Source organism: Tachypleus tridentatus, chromosome 2 (genome assembly GCF_004210375.1).
Source record: "Tachypleus tridentatus isolate NWPU-2018 chromosome 2, ASM421037v1, whole genome shotgun sequence".
Classification (NCBI taxonomy): domain Eukaryota; kingdom Metazoa; phylum Arthropoda; class Merostomata; order Xiphosura; family Limulidae; genus Tachypleus; species Tachypleus tridentatus.
Window position 1 is genome coordinate 79648868 of NC_134826.1, and position 14977 is coordinate 79663844.

The 14977-nt window shown below is 37.7% G+C and overlaps 1 protein-coding gene across 4 annotated transcripts in view; it reads right to left on the reverse strand.

Annotated features, from left to right (window-relative positions):
* The window catches only part of LOC143244318 (uncharacterized), a 134312-nt gene that overhangs the window by 49139 nt on the left and 70196 nt on the right, over positions 1-14977 (reverse strand). The gene's annotated exons all lie outside the window — the stretch shown is intronic.

Below are 14977 nucleotides of genomic sequence, written 5' to 3' on the forward strand. Positions count from 1 at the left end.
TTGCAGTAACATAAAGCATCAGGATTGAAAGGATTAACACTGTAATATCCTTCACTGGCTAAGCTTATGTTGCCTGAAGAATACAGCTGAACAATGGTGTGAGAAAACAGAGGTCAAGAAGTGATGCTGTTCACTAAACAAAAAAACAAAGTATACCATATGAATTCAAGCAAATTTTCTTCAACTATTCCTACTAAGTGATTATCACCAGAAGACGGACTTTAAGATCATCATGTTTTAGTTGGTTGGTTGGTTTGGCATTTTATGGCACAAAGCAACTAGGCTATCTGCACCAAACATCTGGTAAAAGGTTAAAATTAAACTAAAATTATTAAAATTTGTAAAAAGGAATCAAGGTGTAACAAAACAAAGTTATTTTTTGAATTAAAAACTTAAACAGCATTAAATCCAATTTTTTATCTAGTTTACAGCAGTAAGAGAAAAACTACAGAAATACAAGTTGTAAAGGACTTTCTGTAGCATACTTGTAATTATCATAACTCGTCAGGATGACTAATGGGTAAATTCAAAAATCAGCATCAGTCATCTGAAGTTGGCCTTTCCAGTCCTGGTTTTGAGTTATTTGACATCATGGCTGTTTTCAGAAAGTAAAGTGATACAACTTTTGAAAGACTTTCTGTAACATAATTTTAATTACTATAACCCACCAGGATGACTAACGGTTAAGTTCAAACATCAGCGTTAGTCACCTGAAGTTGGCTTTTACGGTCCTAGTTTTGAGTTATTTGAAATCATGGCCATTTTCTAATTTCATACTGAACTAGTTGTACTTTAATTCATAAAAAGAAATCACATTAAAAGAGGTGTAATTTATGAATTAAAAATTTAAATACCATTAAAAATGTTTATGGCCTTTAAAAAACTAAAAAAAACATTTGTAAGATGGGCAGTGTCACCATCATCAATGACACTATCCAACATTACGGATAAACCTTGGGCCAAAAATGTCTTAAAATGGTGCCTTCATTGAGAGTCATAATGAGGGCAAGACAGTAAAATGTGGCTTATTGTGACCTGAATGCCACGCAGACAACACTGATGCATCAGACCCAAATAAAAGAAAAAGACGAGTTAAAAAACTGTAACCAATGCATAGTCTACTTAGGACAACTTCCTCTTTCTAATCCTTACAGAAACAAGATGGCCAAAGTCCAATAGAGAGTTTTATTTGGAAAAGCTTGTTTTCATGTTGCTCACTCCAAGTCGACTGCCAATTGGCATGGAGTGGAGACTTGAATACACGACCATAGTCCATATATGGAACAGGCACAGCAGTGACAGTGCCAGAGCAGACAGACTTAGCCGAAGTGTCAGCGAGCTCATTCATGCAAATACCAACATGGCCTGATATCCAGAAAAACTGGATAGAAGTAGATGTCAAAAAGAAATGGGCCACTCAGTTTTGGATATCAGCAAGAACTAACTTGAAGCTATTCCAGGTCCAGTAGAGAACAAAGTGAGTCAGTATAAATAGTGCAATTTGGATAAAGCTTAGCTTTTATGGAATCCAGGGCAAGAGAAATAGCATATAGTTCAGCAGTGAACACAGAAACTGTAGAGGGGATTCTGTGTGCAACCACCAAACAACAACAAACCATGGCAGAGCCCACAGAGTTACCTGATTATGAACCATCCATATAAATGGGAATGGAAGGAAGGTTTGAAAGATGTTAAACAAATGAAACACGGTACTTCTAATGGGGAATATCTGCTTTTTGCAGATGACTTATAGAAAGTTCACATTTGAAGATTGTGATAAGCTGTGGTGGAATGGGCTGATCAGTGGATACAGCATTGCCAAAAGGAACAAAGGCAGATCATCTGTTCTAAAAAAAGCATGGCCCAGGTGGGATGATGTGGTAAGAATCGAAGTTTTGAAGCATACAGTAAAGACAGTTGCACACGGTGGAGGTATAGAGGTTCATAACTGTTTATGAGCTCTGGATTGGGGAAGTGTGGAAATCCTTGGTGCAAAGCTGAAGTCCCTGATGATGAATGGGGTTCAGCATCTTCAAGGCCAAGGTCCTTGCTGAGCCATAGACCATTGACCCACAGTCTAGTTTTGATCGAATAAGAACATGATATATCTTTAGCATGGAACATTGATCTGCTCCCCAAGTGGTGGAAGAGAGGATACAGAGGATGTTCAGTGCTCTTGTACATTTAACTCACAGCTGCTTGGTGTGTGATATAAAAGACAGCTTACGGGCAAAGATAATCCCCAAGAACTTTGCGTTAGGGACCACGTGAAGCATAACTTCACCAACACGCTTCAGGATCAGGATCGTTGAACATGAAGTTTATTGAGCAGCAGCTACAGACAGTCCTCAATCGTTTACTGAAGTAGATCATTGAGGACAGTCTGCAGCTGCCGCTTTATATACCTCATCTTCGACGACTGACATAAGATGTCCAATTCATCAACATACAGCCCATTTGCAAAAGTAAGAGGGAGTTGTTCAGTGATGGCATTAATATTTATACTGAAAAGCGTGACACTCAAAACACAGCCCTAAGGTACTCCAAGTTCCCAAAGAAAAGAATGTAAAAGCGTTGAACCCACACAAACTTGGAATTGCCTGTCCATTAAAAAATTCAAGTCAAATCAGATGGTCCATGGTGAAGCACTGTCATCAGCACCCAATCTCTGGGTGGGTGAGAGGAATATTTTTGATTTGAGGGGCCAAAGAAGATGAGCATTAACCATGCTCTCTAAGGTCTTACAGATACAGCTCATCAAAGCAAATGGATAGTAGTTTGAAGGAATCTTGGGATCCTTCCCAGGCTTAAAGAAAGGTAGGACAATAGCCTGGTACCAGTCATCAGAAAAAACATTCTCCTGCTAGATCTGGTTAAAAACAATCAAAAACATAGCAAAAAAAGCAGGAGATAAATGGCACAGCATTTTGTAGTGTATATCATCAGGTCCAACCAATGTATTGCCAGACAAATGAAGGGCCAGTTTGAGTTCCACCAGTGTGTAGGTGCAATTATAGTAACAGAGACAGTGAGCTTGATAGGAAAGAGGTTTTAACTCTGCTGGAGTCTTAATGGCTAAAAAGGTAGAGAATGAAGCAGAAGTGCAAGATACCCCATAAAAGCTTTCACTGAGAGTACTGGCCCTGCTCCAGGTATCAGCTACTTCCTGGCCATCAGAGAGCAATATCGAAAGAGGGACAGAATCATACTGCTCACTAACTTTTGAAATCTTGACCCATACGACTTTGGAACTAGTGGTAGAAGAGATGCTGGTTGTGAACTTAATCCAAGCTTCCTTCTAGCTTTAACATCTTACCTGCCAAGCACATGTGTGGGCCTGCTATGAAAAATATACCAGGCCCATTTTTGAGCCTTCCATGCCATGTGCCAGGCAAGATACCTCCAGGGATGAGGATATTGTAAAAAATGTGTCAAGGTTTTAGGAATACATTGAGCAGCAGCCTGTTCAATACAGTGAGCCACTGCAGCCATGCAGTTGTCTGTTGATGGCAGGATCAAATTCTGCAAGAGCAGTGAACGAGGATCAGTTCGCTTGATCCAGATTCCCATGGGGCACATGGGTCGGGTGGCATTGGCCGCGGCTAGTGTCTCTCAAAATTATAGGAAAATGATCACTGCCTCATGGGTTACTGTCAACCTCTAATGAAAAGTGGGAGAATAGTGAAGGGAGCAAATTTAGAGATCAACAGCAGTAAAGGACTGACTAGGTGCATGAAAATAAGCATAAGAACCAGTATTAAAAAGAGAAAGGTTGTGATCTGAGAGCATACACTCTACAGACCAACCCCTCCCATCAATTAAAGTCCCCCATAATTAGAAAGGGAGAAGGCAACTGTTCAACAAAAGCATCAAGGTCTGATTGATCATAGGTCTCTTCAGGAGACAGGTAGAGAGAACAAACAGTGTTGGCATGACCCAAGGAAACACAGACGGCTACGGCCTACAAGGGCATGTCAAATGGCAAAGACAGCAGTGCCACCCCTCCATGCACTTGTCCATCACACAACCTGTCATTTCTGTACAATGAAAACTGATGAAACGTGACTGTACATGCAGGTTTCAGAAATGTTTCTTGTAAGGAAAGACATACAGGTTGGTAAGAAACAATTTGTGCTTTGATGTCATCCAGATTAGAATGTAAACCTCGACAGTTACATTGTATCAAAGTGGGCATTTTTATTTATATGTAGGCAAATTGGGTGGAAAGCCCTTCTCTTTCCAACCATGTCTTTTTTATTTATTTTCTTTATTAGAGGGAGGTCTATCGACCTCCATGGATCCTGCCCTCGGTCGGTTGGGCAGGTCTGTTGTTGGAAGAGGATTCCAGCAACTGAGGATATGAATAAATGATCATTTTGCACCTTGAGGCAGGAAAAGATGTACCTGAGGAAATGCCCATACCTGGAACCAAAGAAAGTGGATCTTGGGGTTTACTGGAATGGAAGTTAGGGATAGAGATGGGTGTTGATGTTGATTTATCAACTTTTTTAACCATGGAGGTCAGAAGACTTCTCATATGATTCTTTCAGAGGCATGGAGAGATCCATCTGCACTCCCACTGTAGTGATGGAATTAATAGCAGCAGCATATGTCTGAGATGAAGTGGTGGACAGTAACATTCAAGCCTCAGGGTAATTAATGTTTTGAATCATTTTCAAATGATGCACTTTTTTTTCTTCCAACCACTTAAGACAAGAACAAAAGTAGGATTGGTGAAAACTGTTACAATTACTGCAGCGAGGATCTGTTTCACAATCATAAGCATCGTTGTCCTTGCCACTGCTACGAACACACATCAAGAAACCATGAAATGATGTCTTCGAGTGACCGAACCACTGACATTGGAAACATCTGAGTGTGTTTGGATTGTATGGTCTTACCTTGCAATTAAGATGACCTGCCTTGATGGTGGCAGGTGGACACAGTGATGTAAATATTAAAATGAGAACATTGGTTGGCATCATAATTCCATCTTTGCGAGTGGAGATACACCTCACTGCAGAAACTCATTGAGTGGAGAAACCAGTGACAATCTTTTATTCTGGATCGTCTTCAAATCCCTCTTAACAATAACCCCTCCTGACAAATTCAAAGTAGCATGGGGAGTAACCTCAACCACCTTTGAACGTAAGAGAAATTCACTGTATTTAGATGTGGATGTTTCCACCAATATGTTACTGGAGCAAGTCCCTCTAGTTCCTTCTGAATAAAATAGGGAGGCATTTGCCCTAAAGATTTGTCTGAAAGAGAATGTAATATAAGAAAATGGTGTTACAGATGTTGAAGATTACTGCTCAGAATCTTCAAGACATGGTTGTTTACATATGAACTGTTTTTTTTTTTCATTATTTTATTTGAGTTTTTATTTGGGGAATTCATAATAAAGAAAGAATGTTTCAGTGCACACTGACCCCACCCACCATGGAGCCCTGTGAGGGGATGTACTACAATGCCAAACAAGGACACTGCAGCAATGCCAGGGTTTCATGAGCACAATACACAAACACCAGCATCAGATATAATGTCCACAACTCCTGTTGGGAACATCCAACACTGGTACTTGGATGACCCTAACCCAAGTGGACCAGCTGATTGACCCAAGGAGGGCCACTTCAAGGCTGCCCGTCTTCAGGAATTCAAGGCCAAAGTGGTGTGTTAGAGTTGGACCTCTCAACCACCAGGATTTTCTCCTCTCCTTCATGACTGGCCACACATGACAAACATATGGGTAGATGTTTAGATCCCAGAGGAGGTAAACTGAAAGAACAGCGCCTTCTCTGGGAGGTCCCCTCACCACGTACAGGAATCCATATGGAGAGATCATGTTTTAGTTCTACGTAGGTTAATTCTGAGGGAAAGAAAACTATGGAACAAACACACTCTAGTAGAATTGAATGGTTCATTCTGTGCAAGTATACACAAATTGCTTTTTGTTTATTATCATAAAAAGGTTTTACATTTATTTACATTTGTTCAATCTTGTTAACTGACATTTAAACTCAAGTCACCAAACACAAAATACTCCCCTTTACTTCTTGATTGAATCGACTATTTTTACTTGACACTTATCATGGATTTATCTGAAAATACTAACACGGAATACTTCTAAATATAATAACAACTAAATACCTTGTAAATTTTTCATAGCATTAACATTAGGGCTTGTTAACAGTAAAAGTAAGAATATTACACTATGGTTGACCCTAATGTTGGATCATTTCTATTTCTAGTGTTATTTTTAATGACTGGGTGGGTCAGTTACAGTGTTAATGTTGATTAATGCAGCCATGAGTTTGTTTCAGCTACATTCATGATGGTAGGAAAACACAAAGGTTTAAGTCTTAACAGAAATGAATAAAAACCCTAAAACCTGAGCACTTTTGAAAGGTGGGCCTTTCTTCTTCAGGGGCAAACTGGAAATGATCCCTATTATTTCAGCTAAAATAAGAATTCTAGCTAAAGTCAATAATCCTTTTCATACACTGCTCATGAAAACACACATTTGGAGAGGTTTGTTTTTTTCACACTGCTAAACATAAAGTATAATTAAAGAAATTATTGTTCAAGCAAACTAGTCAAGTTTTAATCAAAACAACACGAACAAGGAGAAACAAATCTTAAATATAATATTATGAACATGAACTATTTTGACAAGATTAGGATATTACTTTTCAGATTATTTTCAAAATATTTAACAACAGTTTAGAAGCCTATCTGAAAATAAAGGGAAAAAAATTATAAAATAAGAAAAACTTTGACAAATATATTTCAATGATACATTTTGCAAAGTTTCATAATTTATTTGCTTATACAAGTAAAAATAAATTACCTGCAATTTCCTTGTAATTCGTACAACTGATAGCACCTTGCAAGTCTGGTATTTAAATATGTAACTTTTCTTCTGTCTTCTGTATGTTTTCATATGTATAATATGATCAACTTTTAGCACAACTTGCATACAAATAAAGACTGCTAAAGTAGCAGTACAGTTATAAGTGATGGTAGAACAATGCTTACATAGCACAAATATGTTGCACGCCAACATGACTCAAATCTACCTACCATGTCTCACACAGAAGTAATTTAATTTTTAAAGATTATTTTTCTTTCAAACTCATTATGCTGAATAAGATTAAGTTTATGGTTGATAATAAGCATTCCACATTGTTTACTCTCAGTGATATTTTAAGATGTTGTGCTAAGTTTAGTCCAGAAATTATCCAAGATTGCACTGAACTTTGAACCCCCAAACATGCACAAATTTCCATGAATCTCAGAATCATATTTTGTGTGTGAAATATGTACTTTTTACATAATCTTGAAATTTCTTTACATCACTGAATTGAAGGAAAAATATACATGTAACAAAGACATGAGTGATGGTTCTCTAAAAGTCAGAAGAAAAATTGTGCCTGAAGCATATAAAAAAAGATTGAATGACTTCAAACACCAGGATTCTACTCCCAGAACTGTATAATATGGGATTTTATACCAAAAGAGTGGAAGATAACTGCTGAGGGGAGTCATAAAGGGAATAATATTATAACTTCCATGGTGGAGAAGATCCACTGAAAACACCAGATGATACACATCTGGGAAAAATCTGGTCTAGACAAGATAGTCAATTTATTTCATTGGTTGGCAGGTTTTATTTGTAGGTTTGGTGGTCATCAAGCAGAAGGCTACATGATGTGTTACCTGTGTTGCGCTTACACAGATATGAAAACCTCAATATATTACTGTTATAAACCCTCAGACATATCAGAGTAATGGGTGGTTCCAAACAGATGCAAACCAAAATGAGGTTAGGGAAGAAGGATGCATAGAATCAAATGGAATTGAGTGGGCCACAATGGCAGTGAAATAACTGGATAATCTGAAGGGAAAATATGAATGCATCCAAGAACATGTGTGTCTTGTAAATCAGAAAGTTGAGCCTATGGATAGAAAAAGAACCTCAACTGAACAAGATACTGCATGGGGTCCAAGACTGAACAGGACAAGTCAATGTTCATAAGACAGTGGTACAGTACGTCTAAAGAATATAATTTTAGACTAAAGCCCACTAAACCCAACTGAAAAATTACAGGGTAACAGCCAACCCAGAGGGAAAGACTACAAGTAAGATTTTTAACTGGTGTGATTGATTGATTGATTTAGTGTTTTATGGCACAAAGCAGCGAGGCTATCTGCGCCAGACATTCGGTACAAATGTAAAAAAAAAATTTAAAAAAATAATAAATAAATGTAGTAATAGACATAAATGGAAATGAAGGTAAAACAAAAAAGTATAAAACCAATGTTGACACCTAGTCTACAATGTTAAGATAAAAGGCAGAGTATAAGAAGTTGTAAGGTATTTACTCTAGCAAAAAGGTAATGATCATAACCTGCAAGGAAGACTAACAGGTAAGTTCAAGAACCACCGTCAATCACCTGAAGTTGGTCTTTCCAGTCCTGGTTCCGGGTTATGTGTCATAGCAACCAGTATCAAAATGTAAAAAAATAGAAATTTTAAAAGATACATAGCAAAATTGTAACAATGAGTAGCCAAATGTCCAGTAAAAAGATAAAGTCAAGTAAATGAAGCAAAATTTGTAAAAGTAAATGAAGGTAAAAACAAAACAGCAATTAAAACAGAAAATGGTGTAAAAACCAATGGTGACATCCAGTCTTCAAAGTTGTAAAATATTTACTCTAGCAAAATGGTAATGATCATAACCCGCCAGGAAGACTAACAGGTAAGTTCAAGAACCACCGTCAATCACCTGAAGTTAGCCTTTCCAGTCCTGGTTCCGGGTTATGTGTCATAACAGCTATTATCAAAATGTAAAAGAATAAAAGTTTTAAAAGACACTTCGCAAAATCGTAATAATGAGTAACCAAATGTCCAGTAAAAAGATAAAAGTCAAGTAAATGGAGTAAAATTTGTAAAAGTAATTGAAGATAAAAGCAAAACAGCAATTAAAACAGAAAATGGCGTAAAAACCAATGTTGACATCCAGTCAACAAAGTTGTAAAGAACTACCTGTAGCAGAATGGTAATGATCATAACCCGCCAAGAAGACTAACAGGTAAGTATAAAAACCACCGTCAGTCACCTGAAGTTGGTCTTTCCAGTCCTGGTTCGGGTTATGAGTCAATATGGCCAGTACTAAAAAGTTAAGTAGTAAAGTGTGAAATGATATGCAGCAAAGTATAATAACAACTCGCCAGGACGACTAACGAGTAGTTCAAACAGTAGCGTTAGTCACCTGAAGTTGGCCTTTCCAGTCCTGGTGTCGAAGTTATTTAATGTTCTGGCCATTGTCCAATGTCAAATTGAAGGAGAGAGATTAAAACTGTAAAAGGAACCACAATTAAAAGGTGTAATGAATAAATATGCAACACTTAAATGAGATTAAAAGATTAATGGCCATTAAAAATTAAAAACATTATCAAGGTGGACAAAGTCACCATCACCAATAACTCTGTCCAATGTTACAGCCTGACCCTGGGAAAAAATATGTTTAAAATATTGCCGTCGTTGAGAATTGTAACGATGGCGAGAAAGTAAAACGTGGCTGATAGTGATTTGAGTGTTACACAAACTACACATTGGTGCATCAGTTCCAGATAAAAGAAAATGATGAGTTAAAAACTGTGACCAATCGTAGCCTAGTGAGAACAACTTCCTCCTTCCGAACTTTACGGAAGCTAGATGGCCAAAGTCCAATTTTGGGTTTGATTTGAAAAGTTTGTTGTCGCGTTGCTCACTCCAAGTGGACTGCCAGCTGGCACGGAGCCGAGCCTTGAAGACAACACCATAGTCCAGGTGCGGAATAGGCATAGGAGTGATGGTGCTGAAGCAGACATATTTAGCTGCCATGTCTGCAAGCTCGTTCCATAAATACCAACATGGCCTGGTATCCAGAAAAACTGGATTGAAGTAGCTGCTAATGAGAAATGGGCCAGTCGGTTTGAATATCAGCGAGAATAGGATGTGAGCTAACGTGTAGCGATTCCAAGGCAAGTATAGAACTAAGCGAATCAGTATAAATAGTGCAGTTGGAGTACTGCTCAGCTGCAATATGATCCAGGGCAAGAGATATGGCATACAGTTCAGCAGTGAACACAGAAGCTGTAGAAGTGATTCTGCACGCAACTACTGACCCATAGCAAACCATAGCAGAGCCCACTGAATTACCTGATTTGGAACCATCTGTATAAATGGGAACTGAATGATTGTTTGAAAGATATTCATTGAATAAAAGACGGTACTTCCAATCTGGAGTATCTGCCTTTTTTAGGTGACTGAAAGAAAGGTCACATTTGGGGGCTGTAATAAGCCATGGTGGGATGGGCCAACCTGTGGAATCTGCAATGTTATCCAAGGACAGACCCAATTCATCCAATTGCCCGGATCACGAAGGCCAAACGGAGCAATGACAGATCGTCTGTTCTGAAAAGTACTGCCCACCGAGGAAGGAAAACACATTTCCAGGTGGGATGCTTTGGTAAGGAATGAAGTTTCGAAGTATATTGTAAAGATAGTTGCAAACGGCGAAGATGTAGAGAAGGTTCATGAGATTCAATGTATGGAACCTCAACAGTTCCATTGTATCAAGGTGGCCATTTTTAAGAACGGGTAGGTGAAGTGGCTGGAGAACCCTTCGGTTTACGACCACGTCTTTTTTCTTTACTGTCTTTAGTTTGAGGAGGTCTATCAACCTCCATGGATCCTGCCCTGGGTCGGGTGGGCAGGTTTTGTTATTGGAAGGGAATCCAGTGACTAAGGACGAACGAATAATTGTTTAGTCTCTTGTGGTGGGAGAAAAAGATGTATCAGAAGAAATGACTGTATTTGAAACTAAAGGACGTGGATCTTGAGGTTTGTTGGAAGGCATGGGAGGAACAGAGATGGGTGTGAAAGTCGATTCATCAACCTTTTTAACCACGGAGGTCAAAAGGCTTTTCATTTGTTTTGAAAACGATTCTCTTGGAGGCACAGAGATCTGTCTGCACTCCCACTATAGTTGTGGAATGAAGTGCAGCAGCATATGTCGAGATGGAGTTGTGGACAGCAATTTCCGAGCCTCAGGATAACCAATGTTATGTGTCGTTTTCAAACGCTGCACCTCTTTTTCCTCCAACCATTTTGGGCAAGAATAAAAGTAAGAGGGGTGAGAACCATTGCAGTTTACGCAATGTGGGTTCATGTCACAATCATAGGCCTTGCCTCAACAACGAGCATATGTCAGGGAACCACGACAAGATGTCATTGATAGGCCGAATCTCTGACATTGGAAACATCGAAGAGGGTTTGGTATGTATGGCCGAACCCTGCAAATGAGATAACCTGCCTTGATGGTGGCAGGTGCACGTGGTGAAGTAAATGTTAAAACGAGGGTATTTGTTGGCAGTGTAACTCCATCTTTGCAGTGGAGATGCGCTCACTGCAGAAACTCCTTGAGTGGAGAGACCAGCGAGAATCTCTGACTCGGGAACATTCTTCAAATCCCTTTCAACAATAACTCCTCGTGAAGAATTCAAGGTAGCATGGGGTGTAACCTCAATAGGTACATCCCCAATTGCCTTTGAATTCAAGAGGAGTTCACTGTGATGGGATGTGGATGTTTCAACCAATATGTCACCAGATCGAAGTTTCTTTACTGACTTTGGAGAGCCAGCAAGTCCGTCTAGTCCCTTTTGAATAAAAAAAGGGGACATTTGCCCTAAAGATTTTTCCGAAAGAGAATGTAATATAAGAAAATGAGGTACGTGTGTTCCTGATGTTGAAGATTGCTGTTCTGAGTATTCAAGGCGTGGTCGCTACCCATTGACTGTTTTTTTACAATTTTATTTAAATTTTTTGGAGGATCCATAGGAAAAAGAAAAAATTTTGGTACCCACTGACCCCACCCACCATGGAGCCCTACAAGGGGACGCACTACAAAGTCACGCAAGGACAATGCAGCAACACCAGGGTTTCGTGAGCACTATACCCAAACACCAGCATCAGGCACAATGTCCACAACACCCGTTGAGAACTTCCAACACTGGTACTTGGTTGACTCTAGCCCAAGTGGACCAGCCAATTGACCCAAGGGGGGCCACCCAAAGGCCGCCCGTCTACAGGAATTCGAGGCCAAAGTGGTGTGTTAGGGTTGGACCCCTCAACCACCAGGATCCTCTCCTCCCCTTCATGGGTCGCCACGCACGGCAAACACGTGGGTGGATGTTTAGATCCCAGAGAAGGTAACCAGATAGAACAGAACCTTCCCTAGGAGGTCCCCTCACCATGTACAGGAATCCACACCGAGGGGTAACTGGTGTGAGCGAATGGAATGAGTTTAAAAAGTAAATGGAAAAATCAGGATGTGAAAAAAACATCTGGTACATCAATCCTGATTATCCATATCCGAGAAGAGTATGCACCTTAAAAGCATGAAAACAGTCCATTTGGAGCTGTGGTATGACCAAAGCTGGTTTAAATGAAACAGAGCTTTGAAAGGTTGCCAATCTTCATTTTTGTGGAGATAACAAGAAAGAAGTAAAACTTTAGAAGGAAGTAAAGGAACTGTACCATAGCATTCCAAACAAGTTAGGTGGAGAGTGGTTTGACTGGAAACTGTCAAATGACAGATAAGAGCTATTTTAAGATTTGTTCCCTAAAAATGGATTAGAAAATATTCTGATATAGCATATATTTCCTTTTTTTCCATGGGGTTTTGACTTTGAATTTAAAAAACAAATACTTAATCAGTTAAATGAGTTAATTACTACTTTCCACATCTAATGATGTCATTAGGGATTTAATTAAACAAAGAAAGAGGAAAGGGGAACATTATCTAAAATTTCCCTTTCTACAATATTTGCTTTCTTAATGGTGCCTTCAGCTATATGGATAATTAAAAGAACATTAGAAACAGAAAAGAAGGCAACCTTACAAAATAATAGAGGATGACAAGTCTGGAAGGGACACTCTGGTCCTCAAAGGAATAAAAAACCAATTTAAGAAGAGATGACTAATGACAAGCTACATCAGTACGATATTCCAAAGTATAAGAAACACTGAAAAACTTAATCACAAAGAAGAAATGCAACATAGAAGTCTCTGGGAATAGACTGACGTAGGAAAAAGCCTGAAAGTGAGGCATTCAGATGTACATCCAAGAAACAAAAAAAAAAACAAGTTAACTTGGACACAATGGAAATAAAAATTGAGGGCAAAGTTGAAAACAGCCATATACAAGTTTCCTCAGTAATGTAGACAGGACCAAGAACAGAGAGCAAAGAAGATGAATAGAGGAAGATTTAGAGAGAAAAATAAAATAAAAATAGATGATCCTCAGGTAAAAGAAGATATTCAAATGATGAAAACTTATGCAACAAGATGCCCTAAAATTCAGTAAAATTACATCTGGAAAAATTAAAACAAATCTGTGTAATGTAGCCAGTAAGGGAAATAAACAACAGATAACTCAATCATTGTCAAAATGAAGGAACTAGAAGCAAAAATAGGCATTGAAACAACAATGGTGTAGGTCATTAAAAGATGGGCACCCCCCAACCAGATAGCTTTGCATCAAATCTGAATTGATATACAAGTAGGTTGTTGTGTAGACTTGTGCTGCTCATGTGCCTTTTTTTATTATTATTATAATTGGTCATGAAGTTTCAAAGTACTTTTGTTACAAATTTCAGTTGTTGAAAATTTGAAAATTAACCAAGTAGCTGCTTGTTTCAGTAAACTATTTACATGACACCATCGTAATATGATACCCCTGAAAATAACAAAGCATAAGCAAAAAGATGGTCGACTTGACCACTACTTCGAGAACAGAATGTATAATGATTTCTTAGAAAATTTGATCACATTACACTTAGAATAAGTGTACACATGTATGCCAATAACAGGATGTGTAATTTATCAGCTCATGTATGAATTTTACAGTGTTCACAAAAGGACTTTCCCAGAGTAACAACACTGCAGTTTGAACTTGTCATAACTTTTATTATTATATGATTTGGTAGTGACACAATAAACACTGCAATTATTTGAGCATTGGTAATCATATTAGGGTGTTTAAAATTTGACAGGAAAGGTGTGTACAAAGGTGTTATTTGAGCACATGAAAAACTCAGATTTCAGTATTAACTATCACACTTGTTTAGTTTTGCAAGTATTGTAAGTGTAGTCTTCAGAAAACATTCTTACTCAGACTGGTACTCATTTACAGTTCCTGTTGTATGTGTTTTCTGAAAGTTGTTCACATTCTTTTCATAACTCTACATTTGTCTCTTTTTCAATGTATGCTGTAATTAAATATTTATAACTAAAACATAACCATTTATATTTACTCATAAATGCTTAAATTTGTTATTTTTCTTAAAACATAGAAAATAAATGAAAACAACATAGAAAATTATTTCTACTATGTTCATGAAGTTACAAAGACACAAATCTATTTTGTCCTTAAATGCCTTTATTGTAGACCTCATTATTTTATCAAGAAAAGAATGAAGGAATACAACTTTTGTGTGTATATATATATATAAACAGAGCAACAAGGCATGAAGAGGTACTATATAAAACACAATTCTATACTTTTATATTACGATATTAAAACATACATAATATTAAAATTTGAAATACGAACTGTATTTTTTAGACAAGTTTGGCTAAAATATAGTAATAATAAAGTTACTTATTAAACTTACAATAAATCCTTAAAAGACCATGACAAAGGCATTTAGACACACCCATTACTAAAGGGTTAAAATATAAATTAATTTCAATAATAAAAATATATTTCAATCTACATAGAGTGCAAAACAAGAGCAATATTAATAATTACCTTGAAGTTTGTACTAATATAACATGACAAAGCTAAAAATCTAGTAACTGGATTAAGAAAGATTATGTCAAACCATTAAATTTTAGTTTAATGTTTTAATAAAACTTATTGATTTA